Consider the following 27,993-nt stretch of genomic DNA (forward strand, 5'->3'; position numbering starts at 1 on the left):
GTGCGAGGGTAGGGATGAGGAAGTGAGGATGAAGCGAGAGAGAGAGAGAGAGAGAGAGAGAGAGAGAGAGAAAGTAGGAGTGCAATGGAAGTAGAGATTACAGGAAGCCCATTGGCCCATAACAAAGTTAACTGTTTACAAATTAAAAACAACTACTTCTACTAGGATTAAAACGTTTGTGAGGAAAAGAGAGAAAAGTGGATGTTTCTCCCCCACCCACCATGCAATCCTGGAAAAACCGGCAGGGAAATAATTTAAGTTTTGGAATTTGAAAAACAAAAGAGGAAGAGAGAGAAAAAAATAATGTTCTACCTCTTAAGCACAACTGTGGAATACCATCAATATATGTAATAGCACTGATAAATGCAATGAATACCTTAATTTTGCTGCTTGTAGAAAATCTTTCGTTTTCTCATTGCTATAATGTTATATTCAAACTACTCCCTCAGCACTTACGTGACTGCATCTTACTTTGCTGTCTCTCTCAGGTGCAAATCCACATAATGGATTCATCTCTACACACACACCCATCCTTTGCCCAAACAAACTGTAAATTGCCATCCCCCTCTCACGAACTCTAAAAGTGAATGTTTCGAATCCTGCTAATACACTGTGGTTCAAGGTTCACATCTCAGGGGATCTGGCCACTGGCAGCACTGATACAAATACAGGCATGGAGTCAAATGAACTGTACTTTTCTTCGGATTTTGCATTTACATATCGATACTTTAAGTTAAAATCTCGTTAAATCTTTTCAGCATTATCTGGATGCACTAGTAGTAACATTAAATACATATGTTACCGTTGTACTTGAAAGTTGAAACATACAAAATTGAATGTGATTTTTTTCTCTTGTGGGATTAAGCATAAAATTTTAAAGGTTAATGTGATGTTTGATGATATATTTCCAAAGAACTGATCGCACACGGTTGCAGGCCAGGCATCTACGTACACTGTATTTCAGTAGATACTTATACTGTACATAAACCCGTCACCAACTACACCCCGAGGTGTTAGCCACAAACCCACCCATCCACCTCTTTTTTTTTTTTTTTTTTTTTTTTGCTAGAGAAAAGTATCCATCTCAGGGGATCTGGCCACTGGCAGCACTGATACAAATACAGGCATGGAGTCAAATGAACTGTACTTTTCTTCGGATTTTGCATTTACATATCGATACTTTAAGTTAAAATCTCGTTAAATCTTTTCAGCATTATCTGGATGCACTAGTAGTAACATTAAATACATATGTTACCGTTGTACTTGAAAGTTGAAACATACAAAATTGAATGTGATTTTTTTCTCTTGTGGGATTCGATCTCTTTTCCCTGTGGGTGTGCTTTACCCTATGGATCTGTTGTTCCCTTGGGACCATTTTGCTCATGCTCATATTATCCATATGGACCAATTTTCCCCCAAGGCCTTAGTCTTTTTCCCCATGATCCTGTTTTCCCTCACGGACATACTGTTCACATTGGGGTTATTTTCCACCATGGAACGATTTTCTCCATCAATTTATTTTCCTTCCATGGGTCTGTTTTCCTCCTTAGCCGTATTTTACTCATTGATTAATTTTCTAACTTGGTTGGATTTGACTCCCTTCGACCTATTTTCTCCGTTGAGTCTAATCACCCGATAGACCTATTTTCTCCTCAAGAAGAAACACCAAATCCCCACATGGACTTATTATCTCCCAGGCACATCTTTCCTTTATGAACCTGTTTAGTCCACTGGAGTTACATTCCTACTTGGCCCAGTTCCTCAAGGATATATATTCCCCTAGACCTATCTTCACACAGGAACTTCTTCTCACCATGGGCCTATTTACATCACGAACCTATTTTTCTACTACCCACCCACCCACATACCCAAGCTTGACTCAATGTAGTCTCTCTCAGGAGTAGGATAAGAACTTGCAAACTCGCCCCTCCCCTCCTACACACACACACACACACACACACACACACACACACACACACACACACACACACACACACACACACACACACACACACACACACACACACACACATAGAACGAGGCACAGGCGTCTAAACAGTACAATTTATCATGTTCAATATTTTGAAATAGCCTGTATAGTTAATGAAAGGTGTGTTGTGTTGTCCCTTTTGTTTTCGTCATAACCCACTTCATTTCTAAAGTGATAATACGATGATGAAGATTTCTAAAATGACGATAAAAACTGTACATCAGTCTCTTGAAACAGACGTGACGAAAACCATTGGGTGGCAGTGTTTGGAGTGAATGGTGCTGGGGGTGTGGATGATGATGATGATGGTGCTAACACAATAATACCGGCAATCTTTCATCCCTCCTGGTAGTTAGGCACATCGATCCTCTCTACCCAGACTCTTTCGGACGTCCTGGATGACACTAATGAGGAGATAATTCTTGTTGCAGATTCTGCAAATATTCTATGTTTTCGTGCAACTAACACTAATGCTGAAGTGGCAGAATCATAATATAAAAGCTTCCAGTTCTTGTATATGCGAATCTTCTGATTTCTCCTTTCTGATGCTGCTGATAAACCGATAGGCATGGAGTATTTCAGATATGATGTATGCTGATGATCCTCTGTTGCTTGGCACTGGTACTTACAGTAGTAATGTTGTGCGCTGCTTCAGAGTATTATATGTTTGTGAGCAAAAAGGTTTGAAACTACTCTAAACGCTGATACGGATAATGTAAATAAGAATACTGTAAATAAGAAGTACAAACAGAAGAAGACTTAGTGGCCCATGACGAGGTTTTCTTTTGGAGAAGTTAATTCTGCTAAGATCTACCCTACACGTAGAAAAGAGGATAAAATGAATGGAAAAGAGGAAGGATCTACCCCACCCACCACATCATCCAACAAAATTGGCTGCAAGAAGAAAAAAAAAGCGATGTTTTAAAAAATACAAACAGAAGGTTTTATAGAACGGCCAGAAGAGACACAATTATCCACAGTGTAATCTCTAATCTACAGATCTGCAAAAGTAAGAGCGTACACAATCACCGAATGTTCTTATTATTTAGCAAACTCACCCTCGTCAGGATACGCTTCAACCTGGAAATAAACAACACTCAGTTATAGCCGTGTCGAAGTATTTGTAGCTTATGCCATTGTTGCACTTAACTAATATTAAAGTACTTTTTCTCTATGCTCATATCGCTTAATTATCTCTTGTTTTTGAGATTCATTCCATTATATGAGTATCTAGTCTTAGTATCATTCTGTATTTTGAACAGATTAGCATATTTAACTTATCTGAGTTCAAGAATTTTCAGTACAAGAAACAGATCTCCTTTAAGTCGTATTTTATTATCTTTTTAAAGAAAATATAGTTTCTTCAGTTGCAATTCGGGGATGGGAGGTAAGTTTTGCAGCGATGGGATAATTTTTGTGGCTCAGCTCTGCACTCTCTCAAGTTTGTATAGCTCTACACTCTCTCAAGTTTGTATATCTCGATTACAAGCTTTGGGGACCAGTACCACAAACAGTATTCTACTTGGAGTCTAATAATAAGAGAGGAATAAAGTTTCGAGATTACATAGGGCATTTAATGATTGAAGTTTCTTGCGATAATGCCGACCATTCGGTTTCCTTTGTTTCTAACCGGTGTACAGTGTTTAAGAAGTCTTGAAGTTGTTAATGAACTTAATATCTCTCGCCCTTTAATTCCGTCAGTGGCGTATCGAACATACGATGGTCATTCTTTAATAGTTTTGTCGGCAAAGACCTTGCATTTATCTACATAAATTTTCATCTTCCATTTTTCACTCCAATTTCTAACATATCCAGGTTATTTTTTATTGATTCACGGTCTGCATTCTTAATTACTCTGCCTGCCTCCAATATTCGTGTCATCTGCAAATTTCGCTACTTTTTGAAACGAGTTCATTTTTTAGAGTGAAAAGAACTGGTCCTAGAACTGACCCTTTAATATCTTCGCTAGTTACTTCTACGCAGTCTAATGACTCCCTGTTTATTACCACACATTGCTTGGGACTGGCTAGCCAATCAGCAATCCACGAACATAATTTGTCATATAGAATTTGGGCGTTTAGTTTTTCAAATAGTCTTCGATGTGGGACGTTATCAAACGCTTTCTGGACATCTAGTTAGATGCCATCCCATAGTAATTTTGCTTCCCCGATATCGTATATATATATATTGTTACATAGCCTATGATTTCATCATCCTTTGTATAATTCTAACGTACAGTATGCTGCATGTTTGATCACGATTCGCCTCGTGGCTTCCATAGTGACCATTCTTGCATGTTCTACCTCACTCCCCCCTTCTCCCCCTTATAGTAGAGTAAGTCGTTCTTTCTGTTGTTCAGAGCAGGATTGTCAACTCTTTGTCCCCTATGGCTTCATTTGCGCGTCCTTCTTACAAGTTGTATCAAGCTCTTCCGGCCCCTATATAATGAGCTCAGTCTCTGCATTAATTGCCACTTAGATCTACTCCTCATTTTGTTCACATCTCTGTCCTCCCCTGTATAGTGTATTATTATTTTTGTGAGTGCTCAGGAAGTCTCCAGCCATCTAGCTGCTGTATAATTTGAGTATAAGTGTTGTTACCATTTTTCTTGTACTGTATGACCTAATGCGTTAATTCGTAGGCCTGGAAAGGTTTTTGTGATTCATGTAGAGTTTTTAATATCAGCCAATATTAATAATATTTTGTATCTGTAATAATATATCTTGTTTTAACTGAGCATTATCCGGTTTTCTCATTTATCAGGGCTGATTTAGATAAATTTGCTCTTGCTAAATTCATGTTCATAGAGGCTATTGCAGTTAACCATATATGTAACCTGTTTTGCCATTACATTATCCTTATGAATCCTGAATGTTTAGTTGTTAGTTTGTGCATTAAACTTTAACTTGTAATTTTACCTAAGTCTTTTGTTTTGAACCTGGAACTTTGCGGGACAGTAGTGATTTTAGTATTCTCACTTGAAGTGTTCATTATCTCTCTCTGTTCCATAACAATATATATATATATATATATATATATATATATATATATATATATATATATATATATATATATATATATATATATATATATATATATTTAATTAGCTGATTTGTAACATATGATGTCTTATTACGGAGTCCGTCCTGTCTACCTTCCAGTAATACTATACTTGTTAAGGAAGAAGATGAAATCATCTCTAATCAATGTTTCTCATAATTTTGCGTAGTACTGTCGTTAGTCCAATTCAGAGGTAATTTCTTGAACGTTTTTCCTGCCTTATTAGCGACAGATGATATATTAGCGAGCTTCCGTTGAGTTCGTACTCAACATTCAGATTTTCAAATATATTTATAGGAAAGATTAACTAATTTAAGCATCGGCGGAACACACAAGATGTTTGGTCTGGACCAGTTGATTTATTTGGGTCGATTTACTTAATATAATTCGAAATGTTACGTCCTGTTGTTTCATTTTTTGGTAAGTTATCATAGTCTGAAGAAAATTGATTGTTGGATAAGAATCATATCGTTTAACTGCATCGTATATAACGGTTTCGTTCTGCTTTTATGCTGTGGTCTTGGTCACCTAATGGTGGCTCTCCACGCTGCTCGATCTCTGGCAGCCTCGCTGTTCAGCTCCTTATCTCTGAGGTCACACTATGACCCCGTCCCAGGTCTTTTTTGGTCTTCCTCTCACAACCCTACCAACGACATTCACACTTGTCACCTTTGCCTAAATCTGTCATCCTCCATCCTATCAACATGCCTAAACCATCTCAGTCTACCGCTCCTCATCACAACTCCCATACATTTAAGTTCCATATTTCCTCTCAGTTGTTCAGTCGCAATCCTTGCCCCCTCTCCCCAGACCTTGCATTCAAGGACACACAACATATTCATCTAATAATTGTCCTTTCAGGACTTTTGAGCCTAGGACTATCCTTTTCCTTTACTGTTCAGGTCTCACTACCATAAAGCACTACATTCCTTGCACATGCCGCATACAAGGATCCCTTAACACCAAGGAAGAGTCCTTTCATGTTTGGAGAGGCAATAACTCCCTGAACTTCATCTAACCACTCCTTACCCTACTCCAGCTCCACCTCTAGCTCATGACATGTCCCTCAAGTAACAAAACTATTCCACAACTCAAGTGATTGTAAAGCAAAATCAATCCTTTCATGCCTGCCAATCTCTACATGGTCTCTCCGACACACCTCACACATGAAGTCAGCGTTATTTCACAACCTTCCACCAATACCGCTACATCAGTTATGCATCCACTAATCTCAAACACTACACAAGATGGAGTTACTTCCCTCACCCTTGTGGCAACATTCCCCCTCCTTTGACAGCGCAGCCACCAGCCCTATATATCATCACTTTTGCTTTATCTCCATTTACTCTCAAACCATCGTGCTTCATTCTGTCTCTCTATTTCCTAAATTTTTCCTTTGTCTCCCTATCATTCTCTGGAGTCAGCATCAAAGCCATCAGCATACAACATCTTCCATGGAAGTCCATTTCTGAAGTCACATGAGAAATCTTCATGCACCATGAAAAACAATAAGGGGCTCAAGACTGACCTTTAACATATGCTAACATTCACCGAAAACTCATCACTCTAATCTCCATTTACTCTCACCTGCGTACGAGCAATCATATACATAGCCATATCCACTCTAACCAGCCATTCCTCGATCCCAAGCTTTCTCACTGCTTACTTCACCACCTTCCTATGGGCTCTGTCAAAGTTTTTTTTGCAAACCATAAAAAAAAAAAAAAAGTACATCTCACTGTTCTATGCTATATATTTTTCCTGAAGCTTAGACAATCAGTATGGCATCAGTGGTCCCTTTGCCTGCCATCACATCAGTGACTGAAATGTCATCAATGACTGGAATGTAACACTGACATATTGCAGAACTTCCACTTATCAGAAATATTTTATTCCCCGAACTGTATCTCTTTGGAACTCGCTTCCCAAGAGTTGTTACCACCAAAAATTCAACCAACAGCTGTTCAAGTCCAACTGTTATAGATTTTGTATGGATGACACTAGTAATACGGTGTATGGATCATTTTTTTTTTTCATTTGTTTTTCCTTCATCTGTTCTGTTATTACAAAATAAATCATATCATCTAGGACTTTCTCCATTACATTCATTATCTGGTCCAAAGGTTTTATGCCTCTTTAATTTCCTCATTCCAGGGCATCACCCTTCCCCTAATATAATTATACGATCACACTCTTCAGCCAGTCATCTGGGACAACACACTCATAAATCTTAAAATTTATCAAATTAGTAACTACACCCACTCCTACATCTCCTGAGGCCTTCAGCATTTCAGCAGGCAGCCCAAACACACCCGGTAACTTCCCAAACTGCTTCCTGTCTATTGCCTTGCTTATAATAGCAGCATCAATCAAAGGCCAAGGGCCAAAAATTATATCCCCTGACTCCAAACCTTCCTTGTTCCAGTCAAGCTCTTCATTCAGCAGCCGGTTAAAACACTTTCTCCAAGCATTTTTGATATCCTCACTGTCCACCACTACCTTATCTTTCCTTTATCTTTATTCGCACACAGCTCACCTATAGTACCCATGCTTTCCTTCTTCATCTGATTTGTCACACTAAATGCGACATTCTTGCTTTTGGCATTATTTACGTTATCCAGTAAAAGTTTCTGTGACTCTGATTTTGCCCTGTATACCTCCTTTCTGGCTAAACTCTTGGCAGCCAAGTATTCCTCTCTGATACTGTTCCCTTTCCATTCCTGAAAAAGCCTTCTTTTCTTCATATTTGCAGCTTCTACATTCTCATCCCATCACCATGTTACCTTATGTCGTAGAGAGCCCCTTGTCCATCCACACAATGAATCAGTAACTCTCAAGAGATTGTTCTTGGGAGCTCTGTACTGGTCATTAACATTTTTTTCCTATTCAGCCACTATTCTACTTTTCTCACTATAGAAGGCATCCCTTACTGATTAGGATTTTAATTTCGATAGCTTCCTTCTCGGTGCACAGGTCCTCTTCTTCACCATTCGCTTCTTCAGCACCATGTTACATACCAGCGATATATGATACTGCACACGTTCTTCACACCTTATAAGTTTAACATCCTTCCACAATCTCCTATTAGCCCTCCTAACCAGAATGTTGTCAGTCTGGCTGCTATTACCACGAGACTCATATGTAATCAGCCTACTCTCTCTTTTCAAAAAATGCATGTTGCACACGAGCATGTTCATTACCTCCTCAAATTCGAGTAATCTTTCTCCATCTGCATTCCGTGTACCATCTGTGCATCCTCAATGCACCCCTCAATATCCTTGAGTTACTTCACCCACACAACCATTTAAATTCCCACCCAAAACTACAATCTCATTATTCCCCATGACACAAAATATATACTGTATATCGTCATCCCAGAATCTTTTTTTTTTTTTTTTTCCACCATCAAGGCCAACGTGTGGAGCATACACCAATATAGCTGAAATCAATGAGTGTACCAAACAATATTTTCACTTCTTTAATCCCTTCATTACCAGCCACAAGAGTGAGGCTGGTATTGTTTTCAATTTGTCTGTGTGTCTGCTTGTCTGTTAGCACGATGACTTTGGAACCGCTCAAGATATCATCACAAAACTTTACATATGTGTAGTAGGGGAAAAATCGATCACGAGTTCGAAAATGGTGAAAGTAGGTCAAGCTCTGTGTGTCTGTTACCACGATAACTTCGCAGCTGCTCAAGATATCATCACAAAGATTTGCAGGTGTGTAGTAGGAATGAAAATTTCCAACGAGTTCAAAATTGGTGAAAGTATGTCAAGTTCTGTGTGTCTGTTAGCACCATTACTTCTGCAAGAGTTAACCGTTGATCCCAGTCCTTCATTTATGCAACAGGTCAACTCTGGAGCTGTCTCCCTCTGTCTGTATTTCCTACTTCCTATGATCTCCAGTCTTTCAAATGCAGTGTGTCCAGGCATCTCGAAATGAACGATCATGAATTTGGCTCTCTTTTGTATTGTTTTTTTTTTTTCTTGGAAGGAACGGTTTGCGTGCTCCTGGCCTTTGGTTCCTTCGTTCTTGAATAAAAAAAAATGCTCAAGATATCATCACAGAATTTTACAGGTGCATATTTGGGATGATAATCTACTACGAGTTCGAAACTGGTGAAAGTATGTCAAGGTCGGGGTCATACTCCGAGCTGCGCTAGCTATGTATCGGCTCGCAGCTGGTGTGATTTTCCTCTTGGGGGTTTCTCTAGTTTAATCTTATTACATTCATGATACATATTACCCATTTTTCTTTTTTACCAGCACACCCACACAACTGTATCTGCCTGCACTTCCCTGCTAAAATAGTTGATATCTACAGTCCTTCACCCTGAACCCCTTAAGTAATTTGGTTTCCATAGCCTTGCTTTTGCTTCTTGATATTCGTATTTGTCATGTCGGATCAATAAAAGAGGAGATGAACCACTGGCCCCACCTGCCCACACAGTCCCAAGTCCAGGCAAGGGATAAGGGACCCATAGCCCACAAATGGCTGTGGCAGTGGCCTTGGGGCATCTTGCCAGGATAGCTACAGGGATACCCTCCAAGCATTCCTTAGCACTGAAACCGCCCCACCAATATACATTCAATGATAGGGCACCCTTCTGAGGTACTACTCCCAGGGTCAGGCCCCCCTCTACAGAATCGAAATGGCAGTCTGGGAACCACAATGCCATGTACCCTCTGGGTCAGATGCAAGCCCCATCCCATCACTGTCCCAAAACTGCACTGATAGAGCCCACACCATGCCTGCCAGCAAGTCCACCACTAAGCAGCGGGGGCAATGTTTTCTGACCCCATGCCCTTGATGGTGCCAACCCCTGTGACGTAGTAGGGTACGTTGTGTGGTATGTAAAGCACATGTAGAGTAGTGCATAAGATAGTTAGAGGAAGGTGTTTGGTAGAGTATGCTGGCCTACTGCCCATGTTAGTGTCACCCTGAAAAAAGGCAACAAAAGGGGAATGGTCAGGGTATCCTGAGAGTGAGTGAAACGAGAGCTCCAATTCTCTCTATCACCAGCAATCCCATCCTCCTGGGGGGGTAAAGCCCTGATCGGTTGGTGGTACAGCCTGTTCCCTAACTACTTTTTAAAAATACTGTGAAAGTAGTTCAGTACTGTTGCTGTTGTGTGGTTAGCATGGACGAGACCACCTTCCTGGTTTAAAAGAGGACCTGTACTATATACTTTACATTTTCTTACTGCTTATATAATGAAAAAATCTCGTAGGATTTGACTTTGCTTCATGAAAAATACCTTATATTCTCGCTTGATTTTTCGGATAATTTTGTTACACTGCAGCTGTAACTTATTATGTTTGGTACTGTCATCGTGCTTATCAGTAGGTCAATATATTAAATATGCTTTTCTTTTGTAAATGATGATTCTTCAGTATTCTTTGACATCCTCAGTGAGAGAGAGAGAGAGAGAGAGAGAGAGAGAGAGAGAGAGAGTTACATACCCATAAGTTAGTGATGGAGAGGACAGTGGTGACGGTGATGATTTTTGGCGAGTTGATGCAGGAGGTGGTGTTGGGTAGGGTGTGATACAGCCACTTGTTTAGCAGCCCGGATTCACCCAGCGCTAGCATGCTGTGCCACGAATACATTTATTATCAGTATAATTATGTGATGATGTGGATGTGATTGAAAGATTTAAGAGAAATACTCTGAGATGGTGTGGCCATGTGGGGAGGACGGAAAATGGAAGACTGAATGGAAGAGTGTATGTGAGGTGGAGGCCGAATGGGGAGGCGAAGGCTGAGGATGAGATGAACGGATGGGATGGAGATGCATATGAGAGAAGGGGGGGGGGGCAGGAGTCAGGGTGGCCTGATGGAGGGAAACAAGGTGATATGCAAGTGATTCGTTTATGGCCACCCTTTCCAGGATTCCCTTAAAAAAAAGAAAGAAAAAAAAAAAAGCATGTTCCTCACACTTACCCCTTATTCAAACCAGGGAGGAGAGGACTGTTCTTCTGGACAATGGATGACACTAAAAGTGGAAGGTAGCTGCTTTGGCCCATGTAGAAGTCGCATCTGCCTGTTTGGGCAGAGATAGAATTAACCTATTAAGTTTTAAATGTAATTCTTCCCATAGTTCTTTCACCTTAACTTGACAGAATTTTATTATTTTTGTTGCATATTTCACGTTGCTGGAAGTAGAAAAAGATAATGCTACGACTCTACAGTAGGCTACATCTTCTCCATTGGACTTTTTCATGACAGTCATCATATTCTAGTGTTATTCTATTCAGTGATGAAGATTATGAGAAGGATTTAAATTGTCAAGATTTTTTGTGTTTTACTTAGGCTGAAATGTTGTTTGCCTCAGATTATATAAACTTTATCTCATTCATAGGCAGGAAACACTCAAATACTTCAAAATAGTCTGACGTAACGAGGAAAATTTTGCTTTAATTTTTTATTTACTCTTTACTGTATTTTTTCTCAAGAAGGATTCATCCAAGCGTTTCTGTTACTGGTTTCACGTCAAGCTAATTTTTATGATACATATGGCACAACCTCCAAACTGATTATGCAATCAAACTTATATGAATTGCTGATATGCAATAACCTTTGTTAGAGAAGTCTGTGGCCATCATATTCCAAAAATTGAAATCAAGATCGAATACGACGTGAGTTCCAGCTCTGGCCACTGTGTCAATACTGTGCCATAAGGTGGAGTATGTGATCCATTTCATTCGCTCAGTGTCCAGCAGATCACCAAACTCTCGAAATATTCCTGTCTTCACAGTCTGAAAATTCACAGGTTGGAACAATTATAACAACAACAACAACAACAACAACAAAACACTCTCCTCATTAATACAGCATTTTGTAATATATATACAAATAAACGTCCCTGAGTTATAAACAACTTCACATTTTGTTTGTGTTTTATAGTAGCAGTTTATTATATCCTGTATAGAATAAAATATTTTTTTCTTAAATGATGTGATCCAACTAAAACACATTTATATATTCTTAATTCCTGTCCATAAAGAAATTGATAGATTATCAAGCAGCCCATTCATATAACAATTTTGGTGTCATAACCAGGAAGGCCTGGCCCACGGACAGATACCTTACGGTATTTATAGTTCACCCAACAGAACAAAAAGGTTACCTATGCTTTGCTTATGGCACTTAGGCCCTACTTCTATTAAAAAGGAGTACTGGCAGTACTTGCTCGATAATAAGGGATATTTGCTGAGCCTGAAACGTGAACTATTCCAACACCACTGTCATCCAGGACGTCTCTTAGGGTCTGGTAGGGATGGTTGATGTGCCTGAAGGCCAGGAGGGACATGAGGTTGCCATTGTAACTCTGTGTCAGCACCAGAATCATCAACATCCACACCCCCAGCAACACTTGCTCCCACAACCACCAATCAGTCTCTCTCCTCAGGTCTGTCAGGGAACACATATCGCATAAATATGCATACTAATCTAATGACCAAAGTTTACAAAACCGTTCATTGTGACATAATGGATACATAAATATATTAGAGCACCTAAATACCTTCCTGGAGTAGAACGCGAATGCAGATGAATATGTTAGTGTCTCGTCTGGCTGTGTGTGACGTGTGTGTGGGAAGGCATGAAGGCAGGATCAGCATAACAATGATCATTGCCAGCAGCGATGCCATCACGGCCGCCCACACCAGTGGTGAAAGAGGCAGCAGGAAGCCCCATGGGTCCACCTCAGGATGACCACGAGCACCAAAAACTATGTACTTGGTCATTATACCACCAGCAGTAAAGTCTGCACTTTCATGTCTTTCATATGTAATACCGGTTGGACAGGGGATGTAGTCGGCTTCCTGAAATGTCAATAAATATTTGTATATAGATAAATTTTGTTGACAATTCATAATCGCACAAGTTTCATATAGTAAACCTGAAGGCAAGTTAGCAAAAAAAAAAAAAATGTACAGCAAAGCACAAAGTAAAAGTATTATCATCAAAAAAACCAGAGAATTGAGCCAAACGTCAGTTCACATATCGTTCAAGCTTTCTTTTTCTACTTAGTTTATAATACCCACATGCATTCCTTAACAGATTCACTTTTGCCTCCCTTGCTTCTGAATATTAATACTCATGACTTACTATATTATCATGCACAAGTAATAAGAAAGGCATTACCCTCAGTTCAGGTACAGTAGTTTCTATTTAAATTTCTGTATTCAGTACTGCCTGCTGGGGCTTTCACATCAGAAATCAATTAAATTCCTTGAGTCACTGTCTTCTTCAATTGCTTTATGCATTTTTCGTTTTCTTCAATCACCTCATTAGCATGCATTAGATCTTCCTCATTATCAATTTTCTCTCCAACTAGCAGTGTACCACATTGTAAGAGATTTTCCCTGAACAACCATCTCTTAGCTCATATCTAAATTATTTTCCAGCATTTGTTACCCACTGATCTTCAAAGACTCTGAACCAGTTACCAAATATCCTATTTGTTATAAGCAGACAACAAGGCATCACCTACATGAATCAGATATAATAAGTTAAATGTAGATTTGCCTCTGCTAAACATATCTTATTCTCACAGTATACTTGCTACACCCACAAGTGTTAGCATATCTATTTCTTACATTGTTGTTTGCAGGCTCTCCAAACATGATCCTTTCATTAAACTTCAAAATCCAATATTTTTATGTGTCCGACCTCTGGCCATAGGTTTCACAGCATGTTTTCTGAGGCCCAGCTGTTCTCCCACCTACTATACACCTCAAAATGAAACTACTTTGGCTCTAACACCCACTGTCAATAATGAATATGTACTAAACCTGTTACAAACGGGACTTGTGTATTGATATTAGCTGGGGTATTATTACACATCAGCTTGTCCTCTGAAAGGTCAGTAAAGTTTGATGTATTGGTACTAGCAGGGATATTTTTGCATGTTTGTGAATCATCTGGATGATCAGAAAAGTCTAATTTCACGATAGTCAAGTCCTTGCCCCAGCCGGGATATTTTTGCATGTCGGTGAATCTTCTGGTAGATCAGTAAACCTAATTTCATGATATTCAAGTCCATGAACTGTTCCCTGCCTTAGCCAGGATTCGAACTTGGGTCCATTAGGACTGCATGCTAATTCTTTAACAATTCGACCACTGCCTCTCCCATGCATATTAAATGCATGTCTCAGAGAAGTTGGAATCGTTCAGCTGGACGTATATTAACCCATCCCATCTGGGTGACATGTATACATGACGACCCGGGGACGTCCGGGTGACATGTATACATAGCCTATTGTTTTGCAACACTGTTTGAACATTCCATGGGTTATTTCCACCATACACACCCACTGGCAACCCTCCTGCATGCATCTGAGTCATGCTCCAGCTACCTGCATGCTTCTGTAATGGATAAACCTACATAAAAATTTTCTCTGTGTCCGAATCTTCGGCTGAGAGCCTGCAACACCCGACTACAACACCAATGAAGGCCAGAAAAGAAAAGGCCTTCAGGATAGTGCGATAGGAAGAGAATTCGAGATGACATTATCACCAATTGTGAGTGGAGAAAGTGACTTCCTCTTAGGAAAGTGACTGCCATAATGGGTGTCGATATTTATGCATCGCATTAGGAGGGTGGAGGACGTGTGTCCACCACTGTGCACCCATCGTTTCCCCCTGTATGTTCATCTGCTATTTCCGGTGATGGAAATGGTTCAGAGGGTACTGACGATTCTGGAAAAGGGGATATTGGCATGGATGAGGAGATGGAAGAGGAGGTAGGGAGTGGAGAAAGGGAGGAGGTGGAGGAGGGAGGGAGAAAGGAGGAGGAAATGCAGTGCGTCAAGCCTTACACCACCGCTGTGTCTATCTACATCAATAATAGAAGCAGAAAGTTTGTTTCATGATGAGATCAGCACCTTATTTTTTATTGAAAGTCTTCGTGTGTTTGTTTGTTATGATGAAAGAGTACAAATCACAGGAAAAAAATTCTGTTATAGTGGGAGGATGGAGGAGGAAACGCAGTACCTCACGCCACATTTGTGTCTGTTTATGTGAATACTGGAAGCAGAAAGTTTGTTTCATGATGAAATCAGTGCCTTATTTTTTACTGAAACTTGTCATGCATGTATATTTATTATGATGAAAAAGTCTAAGTCACAGGAAAAAATTCCATTATAGTGGAAAATATTTTCGATTATGGACAGTACATGAAAAACTATTTTGCTTACAATATTTATTTTAGGTTTTCTGTAGCACTAGTAGTAGTAGTAGTAGTAGAGGTGGTAGTAGTAGTAGTAGTAGTAGTAGCAGTAGTAGTTGTAGTGGTAGTTGTAATAGTAGTAGTGATAGTTGTAGTAGTAGTAGTGATAGTTGTAGTAGTAGTAGTAGTAGTAGTTGTAATAGTTGTAGCAGTTGTAGTTGTAACAGTAATAGCAGTCGTAGTATTTGTTGTAGCTGTTGTAATGCCAAGACTTCTAGTGGCACAGCTGTGCTAGAATCGAGTGACAATGCAAGCCAAACATACATCTCCTTGTGTGTCTGTGTACAGAGAGAGAGAGAGAGAGAGAGAGAGAGAGAGTATTACGAAACCAGTCCAAATCCACTCTCTGAGGAACATTATAGGACGATGATAATATTGCTGCCATCAGTGGATGCTATAACGTTAATGGTGCAGGTGTGACTGGCCCAAAAGGTATCAATGACGTTGGTGTAACTGACTGCTGTTTACACACACAAAAATACTAAAGTCAACGAACAGAGTTAAAGTCATTGCTGCTAAGAAGGTTCAACAAAGAATGAGATACTACATGCAACAGACATTTCCACACTGCGTCTGAGAGGCTGGTTTGGAGATGTTAACATACGTGGTGGACTACAGATAATACAGCAACCGCTGGTAAGGGCAGTATTGTCTTACTAAAAATCACAAGCACATAATATCCCACCACATACAAAGAAAAAAAAAATAGGTGCGAGGCACAACAAACTTCTCTCGGCAGCAGTTATTTTATTGCTGTTTAATACATTCTGCCATTTAGTGTCAGAGTTCAATTTACCGATCTGCGCCCAGCGTCCTCAATATAGGATTGAAATGGTCATTTTCTAAGTTAATAAAGGAGGGAACCCCGGGGTAGGGGCCTATGAGATTGGCGACTATGAGCCGATAGGCAGATTGGCAGTACACATAGTACCCCTCCAGCAAAAGCTCTCACACAGGAACCCTGGGAGTTAATGGCTTAAAGTTTAAGGAAATGGCACAAATGTTTTCAAGTTATGTTCTATAAAAATCCGTGATCTTGCATTTGATCTTTCAAGGTCACTCAGGGTCAAAGGCCATGCTGCCAAATGAAGGCCCTTATGAGACTTCCTATATATGGGTAACAGTAAATATTTCTATCTTCAACGAGTTTCGAGTTATAGCCCCCTGAATATCCGTGACCTTGAGGTTGACTTTCAAGGTCACGTTCAAAGGTCAAGGTATCAATTAAAAACCCATATGGGATTTCCAATATGTCGATATTAGTAAATATTCCTCTATCTGCAGCGGGATTCGAGTGATAGCCCACAGAATATCCGTGACCTTGAGTTTGACCTTTCAAGGTGATCATTCAAGGTCAAAGGTCTTGGTGCCAAATGAAAGCCTCTATTATGAGTTCCTGTACATTCCTAATAGTAAATATCTTTAATCGTTCTCAAGTTATATCCTCCAGAAAATCCGTGACCTCGATTTTGACATTTCAGGGTCATTCAATTAGTTCCAGAATTTAATAACTTTCTTTGAGGAATAGTGTACACGTTTTCTGAAATTTTCATGTAATTTCATTCAGTCATTTTTCCGTAATGTTGTTAACAAACAAACAAACTCAACCAAAGACAATACCTCATCCGACTCCGTCAGGGCGAGGTAAAAATAATGATTATCCAACCCATCAGAATGCCTCATCATCATCCATCCTCCTGCACAACCATAATGCACAGCCACAATAGCGATTCAAAACCTCCAGACAAAAGAAATCCTTTGTAATTCCCCACCAGACATTTATTCCTCCATAACTGCCATTCCCAGAGACACGAGTTCACCTACCCTGACTATGATGTGGCCCTTACACTTACCTGCTTCAGTATCAACACAAAAAACAACTCAGAATCATGTCACTATACCTTCACTGTGATGCAGTCTTCCATATCACGACCAAGCTCTCCTCATTAACCTCACTTTGATAATGCAAACAAACATTTGGCAGAGCCTCAGTAAAAAATAACTGGAAGTACCAGGCTGGAGTGAACAGCCTCCTGTAGTACACTGGCTTCACATCCAGATGAGCGCGAGGCCACAACACCATTGAACCTCAAAATTACATGGCCTTCAGTATTGGAGGCTGAGATATGGTGAGTACATAGTGCATGTGGAAGTCTGTCTGTGAGCCAACCAGGCAATCTAGTGATACTCATACTTCCCAGCAGTTGACCCTGCCAATATGGCATATGGAGTGTCATTTTGGTGGCCTACTGGAAGACTGATGCATATGGATGTCAATCGTCACATGAGAGTTTGGAGTAGGTTATTCTTTATTAGCCTAGGTGTCGAAACCAGGATGGAGTAACTGGGGCAGTGTTGGAGACAGTGGCATGATGAAGGGACGTTGTGTGAGTACAGTAGATGGGTGTGAGTGGATGGAGAAATGCTCAGGCTAGTATCAGGGGCAGATTGTGACTTGGATACAGAGTAGGTCGCTGAGACGGTGCTGTAATAAGGGGCTGACAATAAAAGGGCTTTGGGGTTACTGGCATAGAAAGTAAGATACCACATAGATCACAGTGTGTACTTGTGTTGGCCGACAGATGTATCCATCACAGTTCTTTCTAAGGGGTATTCTGGAATGTTTGCACAGGGTCACTACAGAGGCTGACTAAGAGAGGTATGCCTCTTCCATAGTCACCGTGTATCCATCTTTCCGATTGACTGTCCTTTTGTATTGACTTCAGAGGATGAATGATGACCAATGCAGCTTTAAGGTCGTAATCAATTTCTCTTTTCACTGGAGTCTTCCTTCATTGTACTGGTCTGTGGCGAAGCATAAGAGAATTAACTGAAATGGGAGGTGGACATCTGTCCCTTTGAAGGATCAGCTTCTTTTAGTATTGCCTGAACTAATCCATAATCTATATTCGGACTGTCTCTTAACTGAAGCGTGCTTATAATATTTTTTCTGAAGATATTATAGTCATGGCGCACGACTCTGAGGTTGCCATTACCGTACCCTGGCACTTTATCATCCAAAAGTGCGTCCGATTTCGTACCATATTATTCATGAATCATATTATTATGCACAAATATATTATACACGAATATTATTTTACACGATCACATTATACACAAATCACGTGCATCTCATATTACACACGAAATCGCACGTACTTTGGAATGGTAGGATGACAGTGCACAATAATAACAACTTCAGAGTCGCGCCTCGCGACTATAGTATCGTCATCCATTTTGCGACACCTACCTCCCTGCTGGTGACCCCTATGAAAGGATGGCCAAGACAGAACCGCCCCAACATTATTTTGTACTCACATAACTCTCTCACTGTCTTGGACGCATCTCCCCCTCCCCCTGTCTAACTCTTAAACTATTTTTCTTCTTTCTCACTCTAGGACACTACTCATCCTTTCTCGCATTTTCATGGAGTCTTCTCTCCCCACCTCTCACCCTCATGGACACTATTCATCGTCCGTCACTCACTCGCACATTTCTCATCCTCTCGCACGCTTTCATGAAGACTATTCTTTACTCTTCACTCTTGGACACTACTCTTCTTCTCTTTCGTTCTCATTGACATTGCTCTCTCTCTCTCTCTCTCTCTCTCTCTCTCTCTCTCTCTCTCTCTCTCTCTCTCTCTCTCTCTCGTTATGTTCCTTTCCCTCATTCTCATGAATAATGTTCTTCCTCTTTCTGACTCTCACGGACACTACTCTTCCACTCTCTCACTCTTATGGTAGTCGAGACCAGATGTGGTTGGACCTTGAACAAATTGCTCGAAATTTTTTTTTTTATGTTTTTTGCTTCATTAAATCATACTCTTTACCATACAAAAAGTTGACACTCAGTGGAGACAGTGGTTAATTTGCATATATACAGCATGGCTGCCATGTTATATTTCAGTGTACAACAAACTTTTTTCTACTTCATTGTGGACCCAATGAATGTATTATCGACAGATATTTGGCCATTATAAATCAAACAGACAAGTTTTCAAGTTGGTAGGGTGTCTCCATCAGCATTTTATTGGGACCTGATGAGCAAGGGACTTTTTTTCGTGTCATTTAGAACCCTGCTAATATGTTACTTGTAAATGAGAATCTGGTTCTTTCCAATGAGATCCACGAACAGTACATCATACCTAATTAATCATCAATGGAGTCCTCTATTATAGGAGCAGTATTGTGGCACACTGTGTTTGTCTGACAAGGTCCACAGGCGGCAGTGCACGTGAGTCCATATCTCTTGCAGCTTCACCGTGCTGTTTGACAACCCTTCGTGCAGTTACAGTGTATCATTACTAGTAATTTTTCAGGTGCAGGATCCATTTGCATTTTAATAGGTACAAGGCAGTTGTCGTCAAGCCTCCATCCCCACTTAGTTGGGTCCATCCCATCATCCTTACCCATCCAAACCATTGTTTGATAGTAAGTCCGAAGTAAATGGTACTCACAAGCAGAGAGGGTTGGAGGCAGTTTTTCTGGAGAAACAAATGTCTTTGACGTGGCTACCCTTTTCGAATAAATATTATGTCGCAAGGAAGGGAGTGATATATCTGATCTCCCACCAGACAATTTAACCATTGCATCACATCCCACATTTTGCACTTCTTCCTTTGTTCTTCTCTCAGAACTAAAAACTCTGGCACAGTTTTGAAGGATCACATTCGTTTTCGTCAGTTACTGGAAAACAGATTTCTTTCCAATACCCTGGATGCGAGATGTGCTGTCACAACCAGTATATGCGTACAAAACAACAGATGGATGCAAGCATCATCTCCCAAAATGCCTCTCAAGTAAATTATATCATAAACTTGTCTATTTTCGGTGCTCATTTTATCTGATAGGAAGAAAAGACTCTTATTATGCAACTCCACATAACAGAGGAGCAGCACAAGGAGGGCAGTGTCCTCTGCAATTAAAGTAATACATTTCTGCTGTGACTGTCTGACAGCTGCCTTTGCGATATTCACATCGGCATCTTCTTTTGATTTCATTTCTTCACATTCTCTTTCTCCCAGCTTTTCAGCAGTAAGATCAACCATACCTTGTTTGTTGCTCTCTTGTGCTAGGAACTCCTCCTTCTTTCCCACGACAATAGAAGATGACTTAAAATTCACCTCTGGTCTGTTGTTTCCTCGTCTTTTGTGGGTATTGTCGTTTATGGAAGCTTTTCCACTCAAGCCATCAAATACAACTGTTGCCTTGCCATAATGTCTGACAGTGAATGTTGCATAATTAACTGCGGTGGACCCATAGGTGTCACCACTCTTTAAGCTCAGCCGATACAAAAGAGATCCACCATCAAGGACACAGTGCTCTGTAACTGGGATATCATTGACATTGCTGTCAACATCTCGTGTGTCAAGACTATAAACTGCGTCAGCAAGGGATGGCTTGTCAGCCTTTCATTGGGTATCTTTTGATTTATACAGGGTTGGAGGAAAAGAACATAGTTCATATTCCATGGTATGCTCTAGAGACACTTCTAACTGTGCCACTATGAGTAGTCTCTGAAACAGTATGGCTGGACCAATGGAACGATCTCCAGATACTTTTACTGATGAAGCACTTTCCAGTGTTTTTACAGAGTACTTCCTTTTAAAAACATAGGTAAATACCTTTTTCCCATGCATTTTGTTCAAGATTTCCTTGCCTACCATATACTGACGAACATTTACATCGTCATTTGCAACTACTCCGGTTATTATGTTTATATGGGACGGCACCTCACTGAAGTGTGCTTACTCAAATCGTTTAAATCCCTCTTTACCCGGGATTCAGATGACTCTTTGAGCTGTTCACTTGTGGTGTACTGTCGGCTGATGAAGTCTTGCATGGCTTCATTGTACTGGGAAATAACAGGCCGTGACAGAGCCCGTAGAGTCCGCTGCTCCTCCGTCATTCTGCCACCACGCATTAGACCTCTTGCATTCTTAAGTGATCTCATGAGTGTTTGCTCTATAACTAAGTCTGACTCTAAGTCAGCCCAGTACTGATTTTTCCTTCGAACAACATGCATTCCTTGCATAAACTTTTCATGGACAATTGGTTGTTTCACATCATGTTCTTTCATGGACTGCAGATAAAGGTACGCTGACTTCAAATAATTGTAATGGCAAGCATCTACAAAAATCGGGAGACAATCACAGTCTGGAGGTGCAGGGTCCATGATCCCGTTCTGTCAGCCCTGGTCAAATTCCGAGCAACCTTCAGCATATTTTTGTAACCAAACCACAGTTCAGTTGTTCTGGATCAGGCTTCTCTTTTTGCAAAGTTTGTAGTGGATCTTATTCAGTGTTTCGTTCAGGTTTCCACTGTTCGGCTCACTTTCACTAGCTAAACATGACTTACATATATACTCCTTCGATTTGGCCACTAATGATGCAAAGTCACTGTCCCCTTCAATTACCCAAGATACAACCATTTCGCTAAGACATCAATCAATTGACAGATGTCCACGAAATGCCCGCTGAACCGCCCTCTCAGACAACATGCGATGTACTGTCTTCGCTCCATACACGGTCTCCAACAGATTTCTCACACCAGATCCGTCCATCAATGTGCCAGTGGCACCCAACAAGTTGATGAAAGTATGGAATTCTCCCAGAAGAAGAACAGTTTCTTTCAGGTGGCTTCTCTCTACTGCATTATAAATTACTCTCCTTTACTCTCTCACTCTCGGACACTACTCTTCTCTTCCATTCTCATTGACCTCTCTCTGTCTCTCTGTCTCTGTCTCTCTCTCTCTCTCTCTCTCTCTCTCTCTCTCTCTCTCTCTCTCTCTCTCTCTCTCTGTCATCATGAATACTACTCTTCCTTCCTCTCTCTCTCTCTCATGAACTATACTCTTCCTCTTCCTGACTCTCATGGACACTACTCTTCCCCTCTCTCACGCACGGGCGCTACGCATCCTCTTTCACCTTGTTCACCAGTGTAGTACAGGCTTCCATTTTTCTGTATTAAAAAAATATGAATTGGAGCAGATGGGAGACGTGGAAGGTGTGTGTAGCATATTTACAGAAGAAATATGTGCAGCATGTGATGTGGTGTGTAGAAGGAAGAGAAGACGGAGGGGGATGCAAGGAACAGCGTGGTGGACTGAAGAGGTGAAACAGGCTGTGGCACAAAAGAAGAAAGCATACAATGAATGGATGAGAAATAGGGGCGTGGAAGAAGTTGAGAGTCGGAAGAGAGAGTTATATGTAGAAAGAAAGAGAGAGGTGAAAAGATTAGTAAGAGAGATTAAGAAGAGAGTGGATGAGGAATTTGGAAGGAATTTGAGTGTAAAGTGGAGGGACTGTAAGAAAATGTTCTGGAAAGAGGTGAAAAGAGTAAGACAGGGTGGAAGTGAAGTTAGCAGGGGAGTGAAAGATAAAAATGGTAGATTACTAGTGGAGAAGGGAGAAAAAGTGAGCAGATGGAGAGAACACTTTAAGGAATTGTTGAACGTAGAGGATGGAAGTAATGCGAGTATAAGTGGCTGGGGAATGGCTGGGAGAAGGAGGGAGGTGAGAAGACAGGAAGAAATCAGTAGGATAGAAGTTGTGGAAGCAATGAAGAAAGTTAAATCTGGGAAAGCCCCAGGAATTGATGGAGTGTATGGTGAAATGCTGAAGCATGGGGGAGAGATAGTAGTAGAATGGATGTGGAAGATGTGCAGATTAGCCTGGGAGGAAGGTAGAGTCCCAGAGGATTGGAAGTCAGGTATAAATATTCCCTTGTACAAAGGAAAAGGGGAAAAGAAGTGTGTGGTAATCATAGGGGCATTTGTCTTCTTAGTATAATAGGAAAAGTGTATGGTAGGATACTTATTGACAGAGTTAGAGAAAGAACAGAGAAATTAGTTGGAGAAGAACATGGGGGCTTTAGGAAGGGAAGAGGCTGTGTAGATCAGATATTCATTCTTAGATCTTTAGTGGAAAAGTTTCTAGAGAAGGGAAAGAAGTTGTATGTGGCTTTCATGGATTTGGAGAAAGCATATGACAGGGTGGATAGACAAGGATTGTGGAAAGTGTTAAGAATATATGGAGTAGATGGGAAGTTGTTGAATGCTGTGAAGAGTATGTACGATGGTGCGAAGGCTGCAGTGTGTGTGGATGGTGAACTAAGTGAATTTTTCTCTTTGAAAGTTGGGTTGAAACAGGGATGTGTCATGTCTCCATGGTTGTTCAATCTGTACATGGATGGGGTAATAAAAGAGGTACAAGGTAGGGTAGTGGATGTTGGAGTGGCCCTGGTGAGAGAGGATAGTGTTTGGAAACTCCCTGTACTGTTGTTTGCAGATGATACTGTGTTGTTGAGTGAAGACGAAGGGGAGCTGCAAGGCTTGGTGGATGAGTTTGGGAGAGTGTGTAAGAAACGGAATCTGAAGGTGAATGTAGGGAAGAGTAAAGTGATGGTCTTTGAGAGAGGTGAAGTCAGTGAATGTACAGCGAGTTTGGATGGTGAGGAATTGGAAAATGTGAGTACGTTTAAGTACTTGGGTAGTGTGATGAGTAAGGATGGAGGTTTGGAGGGTGAAGTCCTTGAAAACGTACAGCAGGGAAGAAAGGTTGCTGGTTCTTTGAAAGCAGTGGTAAGAAACAGGGAAGTGAGCATGGAAGTGAAAAAGTTACTACATGACAGTATTGTGATACCAACTCTAACGTACGGAAGTGAAGCTTGGACGTTGTTGGAAGGACACAAGTCAAGAGTGAGAGCAGTGGAAATGAGTTATTTAAGAGGAGCCTTTGGAGTCACATGGAGAGACAGGCTGACGAATGAGGATATATAGGAACGTTGTGGTGTTGATGTGGATGTGATAGGGAGCGTTATGAGGAACACACTGAGGTGGTTTGGCCATGTGGAGAGGATGGAGGGTGAAAGACTGACGAAGAGAGTGTATATGAGTGAGGTGGAGGGAGGAAGAGGGAGGGGGAGGCCGAGGATGAGATGGAGGGATGGGGTGGAGAGGTATATGAGAGGCGGGGGTGTGAGTTGGGAGCAGGGCAGTGAAATGGCGGGGGACAGGGCGACTTGGAGGCGATTTGTTTGTGGCCACCCCAAACGGGATTGAGGCGTCTGGCAATAGATAGATAGATAGAAAAAATGGTTTGCTTATTCCAACCGTACTCGAAACATCTATGGACAGAAACAGGGGCGTAACTCGGGGGGGGGGGACATGTCTCCCTCAACTTCTGAACTTGGGGGGACATCATAGATTTTGTCCCCTCCAACTTTTGAACCAGGAAGATGTACATTTTTGCATGCGAAAATATCGGAACTTAGTGGGAAAAGGATGTTAAATGTCGCAACCATTGACAACTGGGAATCCCGTTCACGCACCGTGTATACTAAGTGTATGAGCACTGAACTGGACAGGTCCTTCACACGTCAAACTACAGTAACTAACCCCGCCGCCCAGCCTGGGTCTCGTCAGGTCGTCAGTAGACAAGACTCAGTGTCGTCGGTGCATCAGAATATAACTTGTCAGGCCTCTGCCCTTAGACCGTAGTGCGAATGTTGTAGGTTCATGGCTTTTCTGTTTTCTAAAGGGGTTAGAGGAACACAGCATGTTCTCGTGTCTTTATTTTTTGTTGGAATGAGGTGTTACCTTTGTGACCTTTTTCACGTTACTTTTGTAAATAATTTAGCTATACAAATGTTCAGCTAATTTTCATTTTACATTTCGTAAAACCTGATATTGTGTGATGTTGGCAAATTAACCTGATTACAGCAAACTTTTTTTTTTTTTTTTGTCACGCCCCCCTGCTTGTCGTACGAGGCGACAAAAAGGGTTGGTGATGGGTTAGTGCCCAACCCCATAAAAAGAACTAACTAAAAAAGGGCACAAAGCGCCTCGGACCCGGACGGACCATACGTTGACGACTAAGGAACGGACGAAGGACATTCTTAGGGTGGGAACATGGAATGTGAGAGGAGTGAATGATGAAGTGAAAGAGAGAGAGATTGTTCAGGTGCTTGAGGATGCAAAAGTGGATATATGTGGATTGACTGAAACTAAATAAAAAGGTGAAAGGGTGAGAGAATGGAAATATGGTTTAGGTATATGTGCAAGAGTCAATGAAAATGAGAGGGCAAGAGAGGGAGTATGTCTGATGATAAGCAAGAAGTGGAAGGAGAATATAAGAGAGTATGGAACAGTGGGTGCAAGGATTGTATGGGTGAGGATGAAAGTAGGTATACAAGCATGGGCGATTGTATGTGTGTATGCCCCGACAGAGGATCGAGTGGCAAGAGTGAAAGATGAGTTTTGGGCAAGTGTAGAAGGGTGTATGGACAAGTTTGAGAGGAGCAAGAGAGTGCTGTTGATTGGAGACATGAATGGCAAAGTTGGGAATGTACAAGTGGATGGAATGGTTGGTCAGTGGGGTGTGCCAGCTGACGTAGATGGGAATGGAAGTGCCTTGGTGGACATCTGTGCTTGTAAGGGGTTGGCAATTGCCAACACCTACTTTCGGCATAAGATGATCCACCGGTATACATGGAGAGTAATGAGGAGGATGGTTGGTGAACTTGTTGAACGAAAGGCAATGATAGACTACGTGTGTGTGGATGAGCGAATGAGAAGACAAGTGTTGGATGCAAGAGTGTGGAGAGGGTGGGGGAATGGAGTCTCGGACCATCACTTAGTGATGGCCAAGGTAGAGCTGCAAAGAAAGTGGTTGAGGAGACGAAGGGGAAGACAGGAGGAAGCAACTCCTGTGAGAAGAGTGGAGAAATTGGAAGATAGTGAGAAAATGACAGAGTATAAGAGCATAGTGGAAGAAAGACTGGGAAGGTATGAGCTAGAGCAGACGGAAGGGGTAGAAGACGTATGTAAGATATTCACGGAAGAGATAGGCGCAGCGTGTGAGGCGGTTTGTGGAGTGAGGAGGAGATGCAAGGGTGTGCAAGGGACAGCATGGTGGAATGATGACGTGAAACGAGCTGTGGAACAAAAGAAGAAGGCATATAGTGAATGGTTAGCGAGTAGAGGTAGGGGAGAAGATGAGAGAGAGAAGAGAGAGGTATATGTGAGCAAGAGAAGGGAGGTTAAGAGACTGGTGAAGGAGAGTAAAAAGAAAGTGGATGAGGAGTTTGGGAGGAATCTGAGTGTGAAATGGAGAGAGAGTAAGAAGTTGTTTTGGAAGGAGGTAAAGAAAGTAAGGCAGTGTGAAAGGGGAAATAGTGGGGGAGTGAAAGATAGGAATAATAGATTATTGGTGGAGAAGAGAGAGAAACTGAGGAGATGGAAGGAGCACTTTGAGGATTTGTTGAATGTGGAGAGTGAGAGCAGTGCGAGTATAAGTGGTTGGGGAATGACTGGGAGAAGAAGAGATGAGAGGAGAGAGGAAGAGATCAGTAGGGCGGAAGTAGTGGAAGTAATGAAGAATATTAAGTTGGGAAAGGCCCCAGGAATTGATGGAGTGTGTGGTGAAATGCTTAGGTATGGGGGTAAGATTGTTGTGGAGTGGATATGGAAGTTGTGTAGATTGGCTTGCGATGAGGGAAGGGTTCCAGAGGACTGGAAATCAGGTATAATTGTTCCTTTATACAAAGGAAAGGGAGAGAGAGAAGTATGTGGTACCCATAGGGGTATTTGCCTACTTAGTGTGACTGGTAAAATATATGGTAGAATACTCATTGATAGGGTTAGGCATATGACAGAGGAGCTAGTTGGAGAAGAACAAAGGGGATTTAGGAAGGGAAAAGGGTGTGTAGATCAGATATTTGTTCTAAGATGTTTAGTGGAGAAGTATCTAGAGAAGGGAAGGAAAGTGTATGCTGCCTTCATGGACTTGGAGAAAGCTTATAACAGAATAGATAGGCAAGGTATGTGGAAGGTATTAAGACTATATGGAGTAGAGGGGAAATTGTTGAGTGCTGTGAAGAGTATGTACGAGGGAGCTAGGGTTACGGTGCGAGTGGATGGTGAGCTGAGTGAGTTCTTTGATCTCAATGTGGGACTGAAACAGGGTTGTGTGATGTCTCCATGGCTGTTTAATATATACATGGATGGGGTTGTAAAGGAGGTGCAAGGTAGGGCAGTGGATGTGGGGGTGGCTCTAATGAATGAGGGTGAGATTTGGAAGCTCCCGGTGTTGCTGTTTGCTGATGATACAGTACTGTTGAGTGAAGATGAATGGGAGTTGTAAGGTTTGGTGAATGAATTTGGGACAGTATGTAGGAGGAGGAATCTGAAAGTTAATGTAAACAAAAGTAAAGTTATGGTGTTTGAGAGGAATGAAGTCACAGAGTGTGCAGTGAGGTTGGATGGTGAGGATATGGAGAATGTGAGTGCATTCAAGTACTTGGGTAGTGTGATGAGTAAGGATGGAACTTTGGGGGATGAAGTGCGTGAAAGGGTACAGCAGGGAAGGAAGGTTGTTGGTACACTGAAAGCAGTGATGAGAAATAGGGAGGTGAGTATGGAAGATAAGAAGTCACTGCATGATAGTATTGTGATCCCTACCCTGACGTATGGAAGCGAGGCATGGACCTTGCAAGAGGGGAACAAGTCAAGAGTGAGAGCAGTGGAAATGAGTTACTTGAGAGGAGCATGTGGAGTGACGTGGAGGGACAGGTTGACGAATGAAGAAGTGAAGGAACGCTGTGGGGTGGATGTGGATGTGGTTGAGAAGATTAGGAGAAATACACTGAGGTGGTTTGGACATGTGAAGAGAATGGAGAATGAAAGACTGACTAAGAGGGTGTGTGTAG

Source organism: Coenobita brevimanus, chromosome 8 (assembly GCF_032717465.1).
Source record: "Coenobita brevimanus isolate Jiangsu-jjx chromosome 8, ASM3271746v2, whole genome shotgun sequence".
Lineage (NCBI taxonomy): Eukaryota > Metazoa > Arthropoda > Malacostraca > Decapoda > Coenobitidae > Coenobita > Coenobita brevimanus.